The 24351-nt window shown below is 28.7% G+C and overlaps 1 protein-coding gene across 5 annotated transcripts in view; it reads left to right on the top strand.

Moving 5' to 3' along the window:
- Nucleotides 1-24351, top strand: part of LOC111683220 (xaa-Pro aminopeptidase ApepP) — a 388046-nt gene that overhangs the window by 100671 nt on the left and 263024 nt on the right. The gene's annotated exons all lie outside the window — the stretch shown is intronic.

The following is a 24351-nucleotide window of genomic DNA, read 5'->3' on the forward strand; positions in this document are numbered from 1 at the left end:
ACCATCTGCGCCTTCTTGTAAGCCCAGTATATCTTCATCAACAAAGTTTAAAAACATAACATGGAAAAAGAACTATTTGAATATCGACGCAGGACAATTACATTTCCACGGAGATTCTGAAATACATGGAGAATTGTCAACTTTATTAACTCCATATCAGTTCTTTTGTTATTTTTTTCTCACCATTTGAAAGTAAAAGAAACAAATTTTTACCATACAAAAAAGATAACGTTTACTTAATCAGACATATATTGGAATTGTTTTGTATATGTCACTAGTTCACATGCCCCACATTAGGTCTTATTGGAGTGAGAAGCTTGGATTCTCACCTATAAGCAGCACAATGTGTTCAAAAACTTTTGAAAAAATTCATCAAAACATACATTTTAACAACAATGACACCTTTGAAGAGCTTGGAAGAGACAGACTCCATAAAATAAGACCAATAATTGAACATTTGAAAGCAAAGTTTAATAATGTTTCATTAGAGGAACATCTTTCTATTGATGAACAAATGTGTTCTACAAAAGTTAGGCACTACATGAAGCAATATATTCCAATGAAGCCCCATAAATAGGGATTTGCCTACAACTTTGAAATATATTCCGGACAAGAAAACGACGTAGATCGGCCTAAAGGTGAACCTGATCTGGGTGCCACATAAAATATTGTACTGCGCTTATCACGTATTGTTCCTAGAAGCCAAAATTACCAGTTATACCATGACAACTATTATTCAGCCATACCGCTGATGGTTCATTTGGCAAGGAGGGCATTTACTCCTTAGGCACTGTGCGAAGAAACCGGCTGCCTAACTGTAAGCTACCTTCAGAGGCATCTATGAAAAAAGAAGAAAGTGGTAAAAGCAGTGAATATGTTACAACTGTGGATAACTTGGATATATCTTCTCCCATTTGGAAGGATTGGAAGATATGGAAGATATGAATACTTGAAACAATATTATGATTACTTGAAGCCATTATATGATTACATGAAACCATAATGTGGTTCCTTGAAACTACAATATGATGCTACAACATCACATTATAATTAATAAAACTATATTATGATGAAATATTTGGACTATGTTTAATAATAATATGATAGATTATTATACTAATAATGATCATAATATGATATTTCTTTATAGTAAAAATGATCATAATATGTTTTAACTTTAACCATAATTCTAACCATAATATGTTGCTCTTAGATTATGGTTACCACAACTATATTTTTTCTCTGCGTGTAGTAGAAAAGGAAAACACACGCCATCTTACGCCAAAGTTGCCAGAACAAAACTCCTGGACGATTACTGCTATGCACTTTACGATGTTGGTAACCCGACCCCGGAGTTTTGGATCGGGCATTAAATAATATCCCTCGTTTGTTCCTATACTGATTTAATATTTTCTTAATATGGAAGGTGCCACGACCACTACAGCCATTCCGCCCATTTTGTCAAAAAATATTCTTACAGATGTCAAAGTTGTCCGTGCAAAATTTGAGGACTCTAATTGCATAAGTTTCCAAGATATACGACTTTTAATAGTTATTTAGTAAATAGGCGTGGCACCTCGCTTACTTGAATTTTCGAAATGAAAAGTAGCCTATTTTTTCTTCCAGGCATACGGTACACACCGTGAAAAGTTCAACAAAATGGATTAGCCGTTTAGGCGACTATAGACTTCAAACATACATACATACATACATACATACATACATACATACATACATACATACATACATACATACATACATACATACATACATACATACATACATACATACATACATACATTCATACATACATACATACATACATACATACATACATACATACATACATACATACATACATTCATACATTCATACATACATACATACATACATACATACATACATACATACATACATACATACATGCATACATACATACATACATACATACATACATACATACATACATACAAACATACATGCATACATACATACATATATAAAAACAAATACACATTTATTATACCCTGCACCACTTTAATGGGGAGCGTATATTGGGTTTGTGCTGATGTTTGTAACGCACAATAATATTGGTCCTATACCCACCTTAAAGTATACCAATCGGCTCAGAATCATTTTCTGAGTCGATTTAGCTATGTCCGTCCATTCATGTAAACTTTTTAATCCAACTACATGTCGCAATTTTGAAGATAATTCAATGAAATGTGGTACATGATCTTCTATTGCCCCATGGAAGAAGCCTATTGAAAATAGTTAAGACTTTGTTTAAAGCACGGAAAATATTAATGATGAAAATTGAAAAGTGTTTTAAGATAATAAAAAAATCTTAACAATATGAGTATCTTTTAATATTAGAAACACCAGGATTTCACAAAAGCATTAATATAGAAAATTTCATTAAAAACACGTAAAATATTAGTCCGATAAATTAAAATTCCATTTTAATCAGACTTTTCTTCTTTTCAAACATTATTTGGGAATTTTTATTTAGATACTAATATACTATGAAATATTTTTTTATTTCTAAAAATATATGGATTGAAGAATTAATGCAAAGAAAAAATATTTTTTACTAGGCTTGGGTAGTAATTCATTACATGATCAATTAAAATTACATGTTATGTGTAATAGAACAATAATCAATTACAAGTGTTTGAAATTATCAATTACAATTTTTTTATTTTATTGAAGTTTGGCTAATTACATTTACTTGTTATTGTAATTGAAGTTTAAAAATTACAATTACTTATAATTGAAGATTTTCCAATTACAATTAAAAACAATTTAGGTAGTGCACTAAATTACAATTACTAATTACATGTAATTATAAGGAAATTCTTCAATTGCAAATAATTGTAATTGCCAACATTTCAATTAGAATTGCAAATAATTGTTATTGGTTATTGCTCAATTACACTTTACAAATAATTGTAATTTGCAAAAAACTTTAAAATTAAAATATATTGTAATTAGAAATGAAAATTATTGTTAGATTTTTTCATCAGAACATCAAGAGGTATTTCCATCCCAATTTTTATTTCACTATCTACAAATTTTTCAAAAGACTATAAATCTTTATAAGTTTACACTTTCTTGTAGTGCAGTTCTCTCACTCTCTCCAATACACTAACAGTTTTAGGTTTGGCAATCCCTGTTTTTTACCCACCGTCAAACAAGATTGTATTCGTCATTCGATAAAGCGAACTAGACAGCTGAAATTTCGAAAATTTTTTGTTTGGTATAGAAAATGGGCATTATCCGTCTTCGATTTATGGTTTACGATATAAGGTTTTCCTCTAGAAATAAAACTATAATATAAAAGCGCGGATGGCAATAAAATTCACCAGGAACTTTTTATGGAACTAATATTGTTTTAGTAAAATTATGTTTAAAATATCATATCGGTCAATAATCAATCCTACCTAAAATATGACTTCAACATACATTTGAGCTTAAAAATACCTGTATAGTAACTAAATTCTACGTAAACAGGTTCATATAATCACTTTAGAAGTGCAGGAAACAATTAGTTAGTGTTCCTAACTGTAGTCGATTTTGAAGTTTTTTTTCCAGAAATGTTGATATTTACATTTGTGTTTCACACACATTCCAGACAGAATGATAAAACTATTTTTTAATGGGACATTGATTAAGAGAATAGAATAGCAAACATGAAAAATAATTGTAAAACCAGTTTTAAATCCGGAAAAGTCGGGTAAGCTGATTTGTAACTATTTATATTTTGGTCATCGTCGAACAAAAATAATTAGTTATTCACCCAAAAAGTAACTACTTACACTTTTCTCCAATATTACTTGCCTAATTACCGGGTATGTAAAGATCAGAGATGGGGGTAGTGCACTAATTTTTAACTATCACTAATTATTAGTGGTAGTTCAAAATTATTCACTATTTTTATTTATGTTTAGTGATGAATTGAAAAATATAAGCCTCATTCAATAATAGTGATAGTGATATTTAAAATTTTTAACTAAAAATATTTTAAAAATAGTAAAAATATTTGTTTTTACAGCCTAGTGAAATAATTTTTTCTACACTAAATTATTAGTTCAAAAAATATTCCTGCACTATTTTTTTTCAACAGAGAAATGTTTCACTCATTTGAAAGTTTAAGTTAATAGGACAGTCTAGAAATTGTTTAAGTTAATAAGTATATTAATAAGTAAAACGTTCATTATTTACAAAGGTTCCAAGCTATTGCCTAAAAAACATCCAGTAACCACATCATTTTGGCAACTGGCAACGCAGATGACGTGGCAATCGAGGTACAAAATTAACCAATTGATTTAATTTTCCGAGGAGAGTTCACCATTCCACTTGAGCAGAAGAAGGCAAAATTTTGGAATTTAGGTGTTTCAACCATTTCTTTTTAAAGCATGAGATGTTGTTGGGGTAACTGCATATGTAGGGTCTATCATAGTGCCATCGCTAACAAAATCTGTATTTTCCATTTTAATAGATGTTCAATTGAGTTATAGTTAAAAAAATAAAATTATCACTAAAAAATATTAGTGCTAAAAATATAAGCTTCACTACCACTAAGCTCCAGAAAATTAGTAAAAAATATATTTTTTGAAATAATATTTAGTGTTAGTTAAATATTGATTTAACTAATAATTTAGTGAACTACCCCCATCTCTGGTAAAGATTTTGCTGGGCTATTTTTAAAAATATAAATTTTTATAAATTGCCATAAGTACTAAAAGATTTGCTTCATTTATAACGGATATTTTGATTTATATATTACACCGTACAACACACACATGAGCAAGGCCATATACGTTGGAAACTTCATACTTTATAGAGTTAGACTACATTTTTGGTTTTTTATTTTCTGATCGTTTCTTCCTTTAAAAGGACTTTAAAGTTTAAAAGGAAGAGTAAGTATAATTATATTTAGCTTAAATTTGGTTTGGTCTAGTAGGTCAATATAGGTATCGATTGAAAAAGGAGAATAGCAGTATTTTTACAAATAAAATAGTTTTAAAATGTTAGAATAAAAAAACTAAAAAAATGTCCTTTTAAATTTTAATCCTTTAATATCCTTATTTTCTATAGTCAGTTTTTTATGATGGCGCACACGATATTTGTTTAACAAATTGTCTCATTATTGTTGTCTTGTGCTGGCCTTTAATCTCTATTTGACTCTAGCCCACATTCAGAAAATTAGTTTTCTCCAATATGTCGCAATTGAAATAAAATTCAACATAAATATTTTATTTGCTAACATAAATCACATTTGAAAAAAATTCACAACTGGTGTAGGGTATGATATGCTCGGCCCAGACCGGCTATACTTTCCTAACTTGTTTAAATATTTATGTATATAGTGGTGTACTAATTGCACATGATATACCTTCGCCCTGTTCTATTTTTTAATGAAAACTATATAATAAACTACTTTGATAACATTATTGGGATGTCAAAGGTATTTTTAAAAGTTATATAGACTTTAGAATAACTATAGAGTTCGGAATAATTGTGTTTAACTAAAAAGGAAAATGTACTTTCCCAGAACACAGTGGGGCAGAATGGAAATTTTTTGGAAATAAATCTGGCATTTCTAAACGGCTGATCCGATCGGGATAAAATTTGGCGTGAGCGTAGCCAAGGAGTATTCGAGTTTAAGTTTTGAAGATGAACCCCGCAGATGCCCCTGTGGCGGCTCAAAGTAGGGTACCTACGACATGTAAAATTTTTAAACTCGTGCCATTTTTTTGCTTTTCACCCAAATACAAAGACGAGACCTTGAAAAAACATGCTTGGACATACTACTTATCTCTTATAATATCCGAGTTATAGGCATTTAAAAATTAAGTGATACAAAATTTACCATACCTTGGTCCGCCTTTTTTTGAATACCGGGCGTAATTTTGGACTCAATTTTTTCTTGTTAGTTAGACAACAAAATTTCCAATAATGTACAAAAAATTTCAGATCAATATCATTTACAGATCCAAAAATATACGTTTTTTAATTTAAAAATTCAAAAAATTTTAGATATTTGCCGTTTTTTTTGCCCAAAATGTGTCTTAACTCTTTTATTAATAAAATAAAATTTTCTTTAAGAACATATAACAATTTTATAGTTTTCTAAAAGGTATCTTTACGCAGAACGCTTTGGCGTAAAAAACTTGTCCTATTTTTTGAAAATGTTGCCACTGCGTCCTTCCGAATATGACCTATTTTTTTATCAAAACTTCAACTTTGGGCGACATGTTCTAAAATCCCAAAGCTGGGATCAGAAAACTGAAAGCAGTTTTGGAAACCTCAATATGTTTTCTATTTACTCCAAAAGTATTTTCCCAGCCCTGAAAGATATGTGGACCCTATGGGCAAAAATGTAAAAAATCCCATTTTTGGGATTTTCATTCCTATTTTTGGGAATTGCGGGATGCCCTTTGACCTTTTTAATTTTTTTTTTGCATTTTCTTATTTGAAATGACAAATTTAACAAGCGTTGAAGATTTCATTGAGTTTTGTTCATAAATAAAGATTTTGTCATATATTACATATTTGTTAAATTTCTAAAACTATGATTTATATCAAAATTTTAATAGGGTCACAGATAGCTACAACAATTTAGTCCATATGTATCCCTTAATATCTTTTTTTAGTTAGATATGGAAATTCTCGACCCTTTACAAAAAATTTCAAGCCAATATCTCAATTACATTCAAAAATATGTTCATTTAAACCTGTGTCCTTTAATTTCATCTTATTCATATTTTAGTATTAAGTATGACAGAACATACATTTGGTGTTGAATAAAATATTTGGGCAATTTTTAAAAATTAATTATTTAATTATTTTATTAAAGACTATAACATTGTATATACAATAAAAAAATATAATTTTATTATGAGCCACGCACAACAACACCTAAATCACCCCACACAAACCACCTTTCCCGCCCACCGAAATATAAAACACAATTTAATACAATTTCATCAGTTAGTATAATAGCTTTTTTTATTTGAACTGTTTATCTTAAACATAATACAATTAATTCTTACAACCTACTTATATAGTTAATTCCTAACACTACTTATTTTCTATAAAATAATCTGTCATAACGGTATACATATCCATAAGGTAATATAAGTCCTTTAAATCTTCCTCGTTTTGAGATGATAGAGTTTCATAACAAATCCATCTTTTTCGCATAGTTGAAAGAACAGGATCAGAAGATAGAAGTAAACTATTAAAAATATCTTCATTCTGTGATTGCCTGGAGCATTTTCTTAAGCTGAAAAGTTGAACATGCTTAAAATCTCAATTCCTCGCTTCCTGGGCTTCTTCTGGAAGAATATTCGATTCAATTATTATTTGACCATGACACAATACTTTGTGTACTGTTGGTGTTAGTTCCCTCCATGGATACAGAGATACAAGTAATTTAGAAATTTCAGATGTATATTCCCCAAATCGATTTCCATTAATTTTATGTTTACTATTCAGTGCCATTAAAATAGTGTTAACTCTTCGAAGCAACTCCTTGTCGATTCCAGTTATTTTTGAAGTAATTTCAAAATCACGAAAAAACCTTCTCGCCGTATTACCGTAATTTGTACTACCGTAATTTGTACTACCGCAACTTGGAAGTGGTTTGTCGATGTTTAATCCCATCTGAACTTTAAATTCTTCTTGGATTCTGCTTTTTTCCGCAGCTCTCAGTTCTTTCAATTCTTCATTATTTTTTGTTGATTTAGTAAGATTCTCTGGCACACTTCTATATTTGAGGTCGTATGCTATGTGTAAAAAGTAATCCAAAAATCGTATTCTGGCATGAAGTGGTGAAATTCCGAAAGACAGGACTTCTTCATTAATACTTCTGCTTTTGTTTATATTTGAGAATTGCGACTTTTTCTCATTACATATTGAGCATCTCCAGAAGGAAGAAGTTTCTGTTATGGCATTGCTGACCTTTCCATCAATCATTGTTAAGCTTAGCTGATATGATACGTTAATAGAGAATTCCTTTATTTTTATGCAAATGGGCTCCAGTGCATTTATTTCATCTTTTAAATATTCCACTAAATCTTTTGTTGTTTTCTTCGACTCCTTTATATATTCAAATCGAATGGGTCTACAAAAATTGATACATAAATCTTCAAATGAATTTCCGATGCTTGACGATGATGAATTAAGGGAATATGAACGAATTCGTAATGGCACTAATGATGACATAAATACACTTTTGTAGTCTGTTAATGTTCGACTTCCACAAGCTTGTTTGTATTCTGGAAGTGCTGATAAACCGTCACATCCCCACTTACACATTAAGACAACATCACAGTTATGAATTTTCCTTAGATGGTCTTCTGAAAAGTCTGACACAATTCTTGATGCTGTTAATGATGCTTATATACCAATTCTTGTCATTTCCGATACAGGTATTCCAAAGTAAAAAATTACGAACTGTCTACCTTTTAACATTTTGGACTATATTACTATAACCTGTAATTCAGTCATTGATATTTCTTATTAGTGAATGAATCGAAATTATCATTACCTGTACATGTTTACCTACATGATCATAAACGAAACAGAACGAAATGATCTGTCGAAAAAATTGAGGTAAAAAATAGTTATAAATTTCTGAAAATTTAAGCATAATAGGACCTTTCAATTATAAGGATAAGCAAACAAATAGAAAATAGGTAAATATAAGATTTAAACATGTTCTGTCATATTTAATACTAAAATATGAAAAATATGAAATTAAAGGATACAGGTTTAAATGAACATATTTTTGAATGTAATTGAGATATTGGCTTGAAATTTTTTGTAAAGGGCCGAGAATTTCCATATCTAACTAAAAAAAGATATTAAGGGATAAATATGGACTAAATTGTTGTAGCTATCTGCGACCCTATTAAAATTTTGATATAAAGCATAGTTTAAGAAATTTAACAAATATGTAACACCGTCCAACACCATTTTTCACACACGAACCAAACCATATACATACGAAAGCACATAATTTATATGGTATAACTGCGTACTCAGTTTTTCATTTTCTGATCGTTTGTCCTTTTAAAAGGACTTTAAAATTTGAGGTGCATACAATTTTCAAAAATTTTTATAAAATATTTTAAGCCACCCTATTATAACAATATGGGTATCAAACTGAAGAGGACAATTGCAGTATTTTTATCTCGTATTTTGTTTTATTTTTTAAGAATAAAAAGATGTAAAAAATATCCTTATAAAAGTTTATCCTTTATTATCCTTGAAATTTTATACGAAATTGTTCAACAAAAAATATTCATAATAAAGACATTAGAATGGAGTACAAAAGTCTGAAATTTGGTCTTCATAGCTCCATTTGTTTAATTTTTATAATATTTTTTAAATATCTCAATAAATTAATTAATAAAATTTTCCCCTCTAAAAATTTCAAAGTCCATTTTTTGTTAAAATATTATGTAGAAAAATTAGAAATTAGTTATTGTGGAACCGAGTTTCTCTATGATAAAAAGTAAAAAAAGTGGAAACTTTGAAGAATATGAAAGGATAACAATCGATTAAGGATATATTGCATGTTAAAACTCCTTTCTTGGAAATTATATTTTCCTTTTTAATTTAACACAATTATTCCGAACTCTATTCTAAATTCTATATATCTTTTAAAAATATCTTTGACATCCCAAAAATGTTATCAAAGTAGTTTGTTATATAGTTTTTATTAAAAAATTCAACAGTATATCATGTGCAATTAGTAAACCACGATATACATAAATATTTATGTATATTGTGGTTTTATTTTAGCAAATAAAATATTTATGTTGAATTTTATTTCAATTGCGACATATTGAAGAAAAACTAATTTTCTGAATGTGGGCTAGAGTCAAATAGAGATTAAAGGCCTGCACAAGACAACAATAATGCGACAATTTGTTAAACAAATAACGTGTGCGCCATCATAAGCAGGCCTTTAATATGTATATTATAAAATTAAGAGGAGAGATTTATGTCTACATATATAAACGTTTTTTATGTAGCTTTTCATCGTGATATTAATGTTTATATTAATTATATTATATTTTACATTTATATTAATATTGCGCTTATCATATTATCCTGAAGTGGATTTTAGAATTCGGAACATGCATGTTTTAATCACTAAATCGTCATAATCATACGAAATAAAATTTTATATATTTTAAGACATATTATCTCAACCACCGGTTATGTTTATTTTGTCTGAAAACTGTCAATTTAACGTTAGGATAAAACGTTAGGGTAGGTAATTGGTATAAATAATAAATTAAATTAAACAAAATATTCTCAACAAAAGTTTTTAATTTGAATACATCTTAACTTTTATTTTTTTACAAAGAACTAATAATGATAAAGACATGAAATTTGGGAGTCTGCAACTCCATATTTGTAAATATAACATATATTTTTTTCTAAAAAAAACTGACTATAAAAAATAAGGATATTAAAGGATTAAAATTTAAAAGGACATTTTTTTAGTTTTTTTATTCTAACATTTTAAAACAATTTTATTTGTAAAAATACTGTTATTCTCCTCTTTAAATCGATACCTATATTGACCTACTAGACCAAACCAAATTTAAGCTAAATATAATTATACTTACTCTTCCTTTTAAACTTTAAAGTCCTTTTAAAGGAAGAAACGATCAGAAAATAAAAAACCAAAAATGTAGTTTAACTATATCAAGTATGTAGTTTCCAACGTATAGGATCTTGCTCATGTGTGCAACAATTTTTCCCAATTTGTTGTACGGTGTAATATATGACAAAATCTTTATTTATGAACAAAACTCAATGAAATCTTCAACGCTTGTTAAATTTGTCATTTCAAATAAGAAAATGCAAAAAAAATTAAAAAGGTCAAAGGGCATCCCGCAATTCCCAAAAATAGGAATGAAAATCCCAAAAATGGGATTTTTTACATTTTTGCCCATAGGGTCCACATTTCTTTCAGGGCTGGGAAAATACTTTTGGAGTAAATAGAAAACTTATTGAGGTTGCCAAAACTGCTTTCAGTTTTCTGATCCCAGCTTTGGGATTTTAGAACACGTCGCCCAAAGTTGAAGTTTTGATAAAAAATAGGTCATATTCGGAAGGACGCAGTGGCAACATTTTCAAAAAATAGGACAAGTTTTTTACGCCAAAGCGTTCTGCGTAAAGATACCTTTTAGAAAACTATAAAATTGTTATATGTTCTTAAAGAAAATTTTATTTTATTAATAAAAGAGTTAAGACACATTTTGGGCAAAAAACGGCAAAAATTTAAAATTTTTTGAATTTTTAAATTAAAAAACGTATATTTTTGGATCTGTAAATGATATTGATCTGAAATTTTTTGTATATTATTGAAAATTTTGTCTAACTAACCAGAAAAAATTGAGTCCAAAGGCGGACCAAGGTATGGTGAATTTTGTATCACTAAATTTTTAAATGCCTATAACTCGGGTATTATAAGAGATAAGTAGTATGTCCAAGCATGTTTTTTAAAGATCTCGTCGAGCGCTTTCAGAAAATATAAAAATTTTTGGGTGAAAAACAAAAAAATGGCACGAGTTTAAAAATTTTACATGTCGTAGGTACCCTACTTTGAGCCGCCACAGCTCCGTCCCTGGGGCATCTGCTCCTACTCCTTGGCTACGCTCACGCCAAATTTTATCCCGATCGGATCAGCCGTTTAGAAATGCCAGATTTATTTCCAAAAAATTTCCATTCTGCCCCACTGTGCAGAAGGGAGTTTTAACATGAAAAGATAAATAATGCAAGATATCCTTAATCGATTTTTATCCTTTCATATTCTTTAAAGTTTCCACTTTTTTAACTTTTTATCATAGAGATAAAGAAACTCGGTTCCACAATATCAAATTTCTAATTTTTCTACATAATATTTTAACAAAAAAAGGATTTTGAAAATTTCAGAGGGGAAAATTTTATTAATTAATTTATTGAGATATTTAAAAAATATTATAAAAATTAAACAAATGGAGCTATGAAGACTAAATTTTAGACTTTTGATCTCTATTCTAATGTCTTTATTATCTTTGAACAATTTTGTATTATTATTTGTTGAACAATTTTGTATAAAATTTCAAGGATAATAAAGGATAAACTTTTATAAGGATATTTTTTACATCTTTTAATTCTTAAAAAATAAAACAAAATACGAGATAAAAATACTGCAATTGTCCTCTTTAGTTTGATACCCATATTGTTATAATAGGGTGGCTAAAGATATTTTATAAAAATTTTTGAAAATTAAATATACCTCAAATTTTAAAGTCCTTTAAAGAGGACAAACGATCAGAAAATCAAAAACTGAGTACGCAGTTATACCATATAAATTATGTGCTTTCGTATGCATATGGTTTGGATCGTGTGTGAAAAATGGATTAAAATATTATTCAAATATTCGACAAAAATTATTCGAATTATTTTTTATAAATTGAAAATTTATAAATAAATCAAAATGTCGTCCGCCTGTCTGTTGAAAACACGATAGAGTCCGAGTAGAAAGAGCTAGACTTAAAATTTTATAAAAAATTGAAAATTATAGTCCCAATACAAGTGGCCCCTCAAGTGGCCAGCTTAAACAGTCATAACTCTGCCAAATTTTATTAGGATCGGTCCATCATCCATCCTACCCTTTATATATATGATTCCCTCCATAGTCGAATATAACAGTCATACTTATTAGAGTATTCAAACGATTATTCGTCGATCGGTCAATCGATTAGTTTTTGATGATTAATCGTTAGTATAAATGAAAATTGTGAAATTTCAAATAAAGAACCGAATAATTGCCATCAATTAACCGATTAAGAAAAACTCACTATTTAACAGTTAAATTATTGTATATATTCCACAAAATTCAACATTCTTAGTTTTTAAAGCATTCCTTTCCTGATTCTTAAAAATATGACATGGAAAAATTTTGAGAAACATATTAGTGTTCCTAAAAATGTCTAATAAGTTCTTTAGCTAGTTCATTAGAACTAGTTCATTAGAACGTATGTATTTTGAACTTGTGAAAAAGTCTTAAAAATATTAATTTCTATATAAAGAAAAGGATTTCACATAAAAACAAATTTATAATATTTGAGAGAAAAACTTAATAAAAAAATTTACATAGAGTGGAATTGAAAAGAGCGAAAATTATAATTTGAACTAATTATAATATAACAATGAAAACCTCCAGTTTTCTTTTATTCGATTAACCGAATAATTTTAAATTATCCGATTATTAATCGGCTATCCTAAAACCTCAATTAATTATTTGTCGAATGAACCTGATAAAACGAAAACAAGAATTGAATACCCTAAAATTTATACAGAAATTGGAACAAGTCGGCTTTAGTGACATTTCTCAAAAAAAAAAAAAAAAAAAAAACAAGTAAGAGTGCTATATTCGGCTGTGCCGAATCTTATATATCCTTCACCATAGTGTATTTTAAACATCTTTTATAAATTTTAAATTTTCTCCCGACTACATTATTATTACATCAAAAGCTAAACAAAAAGAACAACAACAACAATGCTAAACAAAATAAAACACAGAATATACAGGCATCTAAACCAACAGACATCTAATCATACATAACGAAAAACACAGAAAAACAAAAATAACAACGCAATGACGCCAACAGCATCCAAACCAAGGGTGCCCAAGCCTTATGCGCTTGGTACTCTTTTGTATTTGTAAATGCGGTTAGCTATAGACAGTGTGTTTTCTATACACTTATATGCGCTTAACATTAGCAATACGTTGTTGTTGTTCTTAACAGTATGCAAGCAAAAGTAAAACAACAACACTTTCGTATTCATTGCTGGTAAACATTGACGAGACGTAGATTTTGTTTTTGTTTATCGTAAAAAAATTGTTTTAAAAAGCATTGGAAAAAATTTGTGTTAGTTTTAAATATCTAACTTACATTATTCGCATAAAAATTATTGTACAATAACTCACAATCTACTCTCATATAATTGAAAACGTTTTAAATGCTTTTTTTTATTCATTAAAAAATATATTTGCAAAACAAAAGGGAAAATTATTTTATTTTAACAAAAAATGCAAATCATATTTTTTGCTGTGTATTTTTTTGTATGTTTGGATTCCAAACACACACGTGTACATCTTTTTCTATATACAGTGTTGTTGTTTCTTTTTTAACAATTTTTTGATGAAATTTTCAGAGGTTGTCTCGGATTTTTGCTCATATCTCCGTTATTTACCGACCGATTTTGCTGATTTTAAATAGCGATCTTCTCGAAAGTATGTCTAATAGAATTATTGAAGATTCGGATCTCGCCGATATCTGGGGTCCTCTAAAAACTGATTTCAACAGACAGACGGACATGGCTTAATCGACTCCGCTATCTATAAGGATCCAGAATATATATACTTTATAGGGTCGGAAAATTATATTATAGAAATTACAAACGGAATGACAAACTTATATATACCCTTCTCACGAAGGTGAAGGGTATAAAAAACAATATAGACCGTTTGAGACGATAAAAGATAGAATTTTTTTTCGGCCACGCCTACTTCCGAGTGGACGGGGCTAAAAATTTATACATCAAATTATAGGTATTGAAAATACCTTTCAATGGTATATAACATGATACTAAAATATGGACCAACTATTTTCCAGAAAATATATATTTTGACCCGACTTTTTTTTCATCTAAAAGAAATTGGAAAAAATATCTATATAATTCTATTATAAATTTTTATATATTAATAGCCAACGATTTAAGCTTTTAAGCTTTTTTAAGGTATAAATCATTTCTGTATCTAATTAAATGAAAGAGATATTTGATTTCAAAAACCATTTATTTTATAATTTAATTTACATATCATCAGAGTTGTCAGATTCCTCTATGGTATGTCCAACACCGGCTTCGCTTAATAAAGATTTTCTAAATAGCCGGCCTACGGCCGGGCGCAAGGATTTTCTCCTCTATGGTATGTCCAACACCGGCTTCGCTTAATAAAGATTTTCTAAATAGCCGGCCTACGGCCGGTCGCAAGGACTTTCTCCTCTATGGTATGTCTAACACCGGCTTCGCTTAATAAAGATTAGTATACATACGTTTTTTTTCTTAATAGCAAAATCATAATTAAATTATTAATATCTCAGGAACTATAATACTTACAAAAACATATTATACCATAATAAAAAGCTCAATATATTTGCTTTGGCTAACACCGGCTTCGCTTAATAAAGATTAGTATACATACGTTTTTTTTTCTTAATAGCAAAATCATAATTAAATTATTAATATCTCAGGAACTATAATACTTACAAAAACATATTATACCATAATAAAAAGCTCAATATCTTGGCTTTTAAACAATCTAATTTATATACTTACCTATAAAGGCATTTTTCCCCGATTTTTTAGATAAACCTCAAAAATATCGGGTCAAAAATTATGTTTCCCAAAATTGACCTATAATGGGTTCTTTTTTGTATATCATGTTCAATATCATTGGAAAGGTCTTTGAAATACCTTTAATTTGATATATATATATCGTTCCAAACAAATGTATATTTTTCGAGATATAGCCATAAATATTTTGAACTTTAGAGGCCCGTGGCCGACAAAAAATTTTTACGTCATTTCACTCACAAACGAACTCTCTATTAGTGGTGAAATTTTCGAAGTGATTTGAAAAATGTCACTAAAACCGATGCTCCAAAAAATATTTTTTGGAGCATTATTTTTTAGAGGTTTAGATGAATTTTATGCAAAATTTATGGCTTAAATTTTGCTTATGAATGAATTTGTATAATAAATATAACTTTCCTTTAGACATTTTACAGAATAATCGGCCAACTTTTAATTAGACTTTTCTGCACATTTTCTGAAGTATTAAATGATTAACAACAGACTTGTCTGCACATTGTCGAAAAGAAATTTTATTGTTTCGACAATTATGAGACTAATCTGCACATTGGCGAAGGACAATTTTATTTTTATTCTTTAGACATAAAGGAGAATAGTCTGCACATTTTCTGAAGTAAAATATAAAATGGCTTGCAAATAATATCCTATAAATCAGCACATAATCTGAAGAGAATTGTTTTTTCACCAGACAATAAAGCGAACAATATAAGGAGTGAGATCGAAAAATTCTTAACACACGTTTTTCATTACATTTTTCAACCAAAGTATTATTTGATTTTTTTTTGATCAAGTTACCTTTGAAAAACATGTCAGTTATTATGTGTAATGTCAATTATATTAATTTTTTTGTTAATCTGATTAAAATGAATGACCAGAAAAAAGTGCGTACTGAAATTATTACATATTTTCAACTAAACCCAACTTGGTCTTACAAAAAGTTGGCCAAGCATACAAAGGTCTGCCGTCAAACTGTGTCCAATGTTATTAAACAGTACCGGGAGAACTTGTCAGTTGATAGAAAACCTGGTTCAGGTAGAAGGAATGGTCCACATGATGTTTCTAAAGCCAAAAAAAATAGAACGCATTTTCAAAAGAGCTCCCAACACATCCGGTAGGAAAGCAGCTCGGTTAGCTCAGTGCTCGGACTATTTGGTACGAAAAGTTAAAGCTAATGCAGGTTTAAAAACATAAAAGGCTCAAAAAGTTCCTGACAGGAACGCTGCTAAAAATTTAGAGGCCAAAAACAGAGCACGGAAATTGAAGTCAAGTTTTATAAAAAAATATTCTTGCTGCATAATGGATGACGAAACGTATGTTCTGGCAGATTTTTCGCAACTTCCAGGTCAAAAGTTTTATGTTGCTGATGCTCGAGGGAATGTTGAAGAAAAGTTTAGGACCCAAAAGCAGACAAAATTTCCCAGAAAGTTCTTGTTATGGCAAGCAATATGCTGTTTTACAAAAAAGGCTGCTTCCATTCATAAGACTGCATAATGTGTCCACTTATTTTTGGCCTGACTTGGCATCCTGTCACTATGGTAAACAAGCCCTTGAGTGGTACCAGGACAATAATGTGGTATTTGTACCAAGAGAGGCAAATCCTCCAAACTGCCCGAGCAAAGTGACAGAGAGCACTATAAAAACGTTAATGGAAGGGTTTCCGAAAAGGGTTCAAAATTTCATCACTAGTGATTAAAACTATAAAATTTTTTTTTTTTTTTTGTAAATTGTAATAATAATTTGAATCAAATAAAAAAAAATAAAGCTGTAAGTTTAGTGGTTTCTTTTTTATAAACATATATGTATGTTAAGAATTTTTCGATCTCACTCCTTAAATTTCCTTTAGATATTTAACAGATTAGTCTGCATATTTTCTGATATTTTTTGCTCAGTTATTTGATTCCTTTTTTCACTTCTTTTTTAACCCTCCGTCATGCACATGTTCCGATAGTCACGTACGTAGCGCATGTATGTGGCGAGATACACTATGTATTTCAGTACATTTATATGAAAAATATGCCATTTTAGTAACAATATTACGATATCTAACAATATTTGTAGAGGGTACCTGGAGACTCAAACCCCTAACCAAATTAGAAATATATTAAAATCACAGTTAAATTCGTAAAATATCTGGCCAGATACATGTGCATGACGGAGGGTTAAGAGCAGTGTTGCCACTTATATGAAAAAAAAAATTGGTGCACAGAGAAAACAGTTTCGTTGTAATAACCGAATTTGTTTCCAATCGAATTCAGTCGGTTCTCACAACTATACCTTTATTCGATTGTAATTATTGTAAAATTCGGTTACTCTTATTGAATATATGGAGTACACAACTATTTTTGATTATTATTCGGTAATCAGGATTGAAATTATTGGTATTTACAACAGAAATTATTATTTATTAAAACCCAATTTGTGGATTATGTGTATTTTTAAAATATATTTCATTTTATTTAAAATATTTACAATAAAATATGAATCTGTATAAACTTACAAAACATATATATATATTATTTGATGATTGATGAAAATTTGTTGTTTATGTGCCGGGGATTTTGTTCTTCATCCTGTCTAACATGTCCAAAGGAGTACTACCTTTTCGCAGCTATAAAATTAAGAAAACTAATAGAAAATAACACAAAATAGATTAGGAGATATAAAACATATTTAACATTACCTTTTATATCCGATATTTCCGTATTTATTTATCCTCAAATGTAATTTGTCTTTTTATTAAATATAAATTCATTTTATTTTATTTATTTTTATGTACGTCAACTAAAATTACCAACTTATTGGTTGTGTTTATGTAAAGAACTCGCGATACTTATATGAAAAAAAAATTGGTGCACAGAGAAAACAGTTTCGTTGTGATAACCGAATTTGTTTCCAATCGAATTCAGTCGGTTCTCACAACTATACCTTTATTCGATTGTAATTATTGTAAAATTCGGTTACTCTTATTGAATATATGGAGTACACAACTATTTTTGATTATTATTCGGTAATCAGGATTGAAATTATTGGAATTTACAACTGAAATTATTATTTATTAAAACCCAATTTGTGGATTATGTGTATTTTTAAAATATATTTCATTTTATTTAAAATATTTACAATAAAATATGAATCTGTATAAACTTACAAAACATATATATATTATTTGATGATTGATGAAAATTTGTTGTTTATGTGCCGGGGATTTTGTTCTTCATCCTGTCTAACATGTCCAAAGGAGTACTACCTTTCCGCAGCTATAAAATTAAGAAAACTAATAGAAAATAACACAAAATAGATTAGGAGATATAAAACATATTTAACATTACCTTTTATATCCGATATTTCCGTATTTATTTATCCTCAAATGTAATTTGTCTTTTTATTAAATATAAATTCATTTTATTTTATTTATTTTTATGTACGTCAACTAAAATTACCAACTTATTGGTTGTGAACATCGAAATTGGTTCCTTTAATCATCATTTAATTTTAAATAGTTGTTTCCATTAATAATTGGTTGCAGTGCCCAATATTTTTTACTCTCTACTATTTTTCAGTTGCAACGACTAATATTTGATGTTCTGACGTTTCAATTCTAAATAAAAATCGGCTTCTTTTACTGAATTCACAAAAATAATTAATAACCGATACCGATCAAATTACTGATATGGAAATTGTTAACACCACAATTCGTTTATAATTATGGTTTTTTAGTACTGAATATAGAAAATTAGTTAATTTTACAGATTTTTAATAACAGCAATAGAATTTTAATTAATTTAACTAAATATTCATCATGGTAACCGATTTCCAATCGATCTTTTTTCTGTGTGTGGGAATAGTCTACGTACTTATTAGATTATGTCCTCCAAATTAAATTTAAAATTTAAAGTATAATTGCAACTTCTATACCTATTTGAAATTTTGCATAAACAATTATTGTGCTAATTTGCCGAAATTGTAAGATAAATGATTTAATAAGAATAAAGTATTTTCTGCTGATTGATGCATGAATAATATCACAATATCTTTAAAGTATTAATCAACTGGTATTTTTAAGTAACACAGCTAAGAAAAATGAAATTGTATTGTATACAAAAGTTGTAATAACATCTAAACTCATACGACGAACAATAATCGCGCTATATGTAAAGATTTGATACTCATGACCTTTGACTTCTACTATCTCACCATGACTTTATTTACATTTTCTCGGTGATGTTGTATACTAGTTTTTATTTTACCGTCTTAAATTCTATAATTTGTCAATTTGTCGGATAATTTGGATAGATTACGTTTGCAAATATTGCTGAAGTTATGAATGTAATGCTAACATCCGCTACATGGTATTATAATTTAAACCCAAATTTCGAACGAAATCTCCAAATCTGTTCATAAAATGGGAAGAATTTTTTAATTTAAAATTGTTCTCCAAAAAGTCGTATGTGGAACATTTTTAAATTGTGCGTTAAAAACTCAGTTATTTTTTAAAATAAATATTAATTGCATTTGTTAAGGAATCTGCGAACAGACATATATTTATTGCTGAAAACACGATAGAGTCGAAAAGAAACAAGATAGAAAACTGAAATATTTTGCAAAAATATTTTTAATTGACCCAGTTTGATTGGTATTGAAAATGCGAACTATCAGTCAACGATTTCACTTAGCCCCCATATTATGCCCTATTCAGAAAATTACTATATTGCGGTGAAATTCAATATAAAAAAGTTTTATTTGAAATGTATTTGTAAAAATTTATGAGGATCGGTATCTAATTGACTCTATCCCTCATAAAAAGTCTCCTCTGAAAATTACTTTAAAGCAACAAAATTCAACATAATCAAGGTTTAAAGGAACTAAAATATCTCTGTCAGATTTTATGAGATTTGGTCCATAATTGACCATACGTCTCATATAAGATCCTGTACAGAAAATTACTTTAGCGCTCATAACTGTCTTCATAATACCACGAAATTTAACATAGTTCCACTTCAGAAAATGAATTTGTTATTTTAAAGTCCAAATTTAAACATAAAACAAATAAAAATAATGTTGTTTACTTTTTTCTTAATTTGGTTATTTTTTATTCGAATTTTGGTTAGAAAAGAAATTTTGTTGTGGCAACACTGGTTAAGAGAACTTTGCTACAACTCTGTACATTATCTGAAGGAAACTTTGTTTTTTTTTTTATAAAAATCATGCACAAACCTGTTTATATTTTGAAATTCGTCAACTGTACTTTAAAAGGGAATTCAGTTTTTATTTTCTCAGTTGGTCTTTAGAACATCTATGTGATGATTATAGATTCAAGTTCTTTAAACTTTGTTAATACACAAAAATTAGCAAAAAAAAATACATAATTTTTAATGGTTTAATTTTATAATTTTGAATAAATGTATGTATACAATGAACTCTATATATAACTATTAGGCTTCACGCGATATTTTTGAAATTGTAATATCATACTTTTTATGGCAGTTTTTGGAACAGCGCTAATATTGGCGTAATTATTTTTTTAAATTTCAACTCCTTTATCTGCATATCTGCGGCCAAAATACCGATTTTGGGCGACATTTTTTTATAGACCGAAAACTGCTGTACATATTTCAAATCTGACTTTAGTATACTATTCTACAGGAAAATTTAAGATATATAAACTTAATTTGACAGAATTTAGATGCACTATTAATGCATAAGAGCAAAAGAAAAAAATTCAATTTAAAAAAAAATCAAAACCTGATTTTATCATTCGTAAATATAATATTCAATGCCCTTAAAAAATAGTGTTAAATTTTTAATTTATTGTAATCCCTTTAGGAGTTATAATGGTTATAATGTTGACTTGTGGTTTAATAATTTCCCATCAAACAATGGTGTTTTTCATCATCTCTGAATTTAATAAAACTCCATCCAATTAATGTACCATATATAACATGTATAAAGACTAATGTTGGGCCTTATAACTTTCGTAATTTTCGAAATATAGCGTTGTAAAGTTTAAAATCTGAAAATTTAAAGTCCCAAATTTAAAGTGCAAAAAGCATACTTTGATTATGCACAAAGACACATTTTTTTGAAATATTTTTTGAAAAAAGTGCATCTTTGGATAATACTAAATGCACTTTTGAAGCATTATAAAAATGTGAAATTAAGCTCATTCTTATTGATTTTTCCTATAAAATCAATTATTAGAGCATGATTTCCTATAAATTCTACAATTTCTGCTCTGTAAAAATGTCGCTCAAAATCAGTGGTTATTTTTTGCAACGAAACCTATTAACTATATATAACTCGTATATAATATGTTAGTATTATTGCTTAATTTTAAAAATAATCTATAAGTTTCTATTATTTATTATGCACCCTTAAGAAGTCATGAATAATTCAAAATAAATTAAATTATTATTAAAATTAACCTATAATAAATTATATAAATGAAAATAGTTTTCATCATTAGTTAATCGGAATAGTCAGGCCATTTTCTTATAATTGATCAGACTTTTGTACGAACTGTTGGACATTTTATCAGACATTTATCCGACTTTTCTTATATTTAATCAGACTTTTGTACAAACTGTCTGTTATTTTGTCCGACATTTATCAGACTTTCTTATATCTGATCTGACTTTCGTACGAAATGTCGAAAGCATGTCAGGTATGGTATCAGACTTTTGTTCGACTTTAATCAGATTTGTCGAAAATTCCTTGAGAATATCCCAAGGAATTTACATCAGATTTCGTAACGAATTTTGACCGACAACTCCGCAAATTTTTCTGAATTTCCTCAGACAAAGAGTTCCTAATTCTCAGCAACCTTTCATACGATTTCCGTAACGAATTCGGATACGAAATCGGCAACTTGTGCAGACTGTCGGTACGAATTCGGCAACTTGTGCAGACTGTCGGTACGAATTCGGCAAAAATTGTTTAGTGGGTATGTTCGACGACAGAAAAATTGTGTGGTGTTGAATTGTTGTTAGAGGTATTGTAAATTGAAATAGCATTTGTTGCGTTGTTGTTGTTGCCGTATATCGTGGAGTATTGAAGGTGTTGTTTATGTGACATGTTTAGAATTTGGTTTTGGGTTTGTTGTAAACTTCTGTAATATTTAGAGCTTCCCAAGCTGTTATACCATGCCTAAGGTAAGATTCAGCTAAAGCAAAATATGCCTAATTAAGGACATTATATGTAGCACAGTTGCTAAGGTAAAACAGATTGTACTCAGTTTTTCCTAGTTTTTTGCGAAGTTCTTGAGTATGCGATAGTCATTTAAAGTTGTCATCTACAAGAACATCTAGATACTTATACTTCTGTAATATTTAGAGCTTCCCATGCTGTTATACCATGCCTAAGGTAAGATTCAGCTAAAGCAAAATATGCCTAATTAAGGACATTATATGTAGCACAGTTGCTAAGGTAAAACAGATTGTACTCAGTTTTGCATCTTCTATCTTTTTATTTGACACAATAATGGCTTTGTCATCTGCATATGCAAAAGCAGTGCTATTCTTGAGTATGTTTATCATTTTGTTAGCATACAACAAGTATAAGATTGGACCGAGTTTTGAGCCCTGGGGAACCCCGTTTTCATTTAAAGGAGATTCATTGCGTAAACAGTTTGAAATTCTCACCTTATATGTTCTAAGGTTTAAGTAATTTTTAAACCAATTTAAACAATTGCCTCTTACGCCATTTTTTCCAAAATATCTAGAAGATTACTGTGCGAGAGCGTGTCGAAGGCTTTATTAAAATCTATAAACAACACTAAACAGTGGAAATTTTCACTGAGATGTTTATTTATATAATGTGCAAAGTTTCCAAGTAATTTGTTTATATTTTTGCCTTTTTGAAAGCCATATTGGTTCTGATTGATTATTTTGTATTTCTTTAAAAATTGTTAAATCTTCGAACAATTATCTTAATTATCTTATTTTTTCAATATCTGACAATATAGCAATTGGCCTGTAATTGTTGAAATCGTTTTTTATACCGCTTTTGTAAATTGGTCAAATTATTGATGTTTTCAATAACGCTCTTATGGTTGTACTATCGATACTCGAGTTTACAAATTTCGTAATAATTGCGGTTAACATAGAAGCATTAGCTTTAATTTCTGTAATATGCGAATATGAATATGAGCATATCTTTATATTTAGTTGTTGTTAAGTTTTGTGTAGAGATATCAATATTTATATCACCAATTACAATAACATCTTGCTTGTTTTTACTTTGTTTATTATTTTGTATTACTCTGTATATGCTGATGAGGGAGTATGTTTTGTTACCATTAATATCAGTTTGAATTGTTTCAAAAGAGATTGTTGTTAAAGAAATGTTCGTGTGTGTGATAGACTCTCTGACGTATAATGCTATCCCCCTCCTATACCATCTCTTTTAAGAAGTGAGAGTTAAAACCATTTATATTATAAATATTATTTTCGCTTTTTGTTATGTGTGTTTCGACAAGAATAATGATGCCACCATCCTCAGTAAATATATTGGATTCTATCCTATGTCGCTTTATTTTCCCCAACAATTCTTTCTTTTTAGATAAAGTGGTAAACTCTACTATGATGTTTTTAGACTTCTTTAGCTTGTAAGAGTTACTTATATCAATATCATTTATTTGTACGTTGAGAAATGTCGCGATCATCTTAACGGCATCATTTGGGAGACTATTCTCGTTAGGAATATTTTTAATTTTTAATATCTTCCAAATTCTCTAACTCTTTTTATATTAAGTTTTTTTATACATATATAAGTATATTTAATAATCATATTTATTATACATATATTTAATAATCGTGTTTCAGTTAGAATAAATCCATTATAACTAATTTTAAAAAATTAGTGCAAAGAAAATTATTGAAGCCTTTTGTTAATGTCTGT

Source organism: Lucilia cuprina, chromosome 4, assembly GCF_022045245.1.
Source record: "Lucilia cuprina isolate Lc7/37 chromosome 4, ASM2204524v1, whole genome shotgun sequence".
Classification (NCBI taxonomy): Eukaryota; Metazoa; Arthropoda; class Insecta; order Diptera; family Calliphoridae; genus Lucilia; species Lucilia cuprina.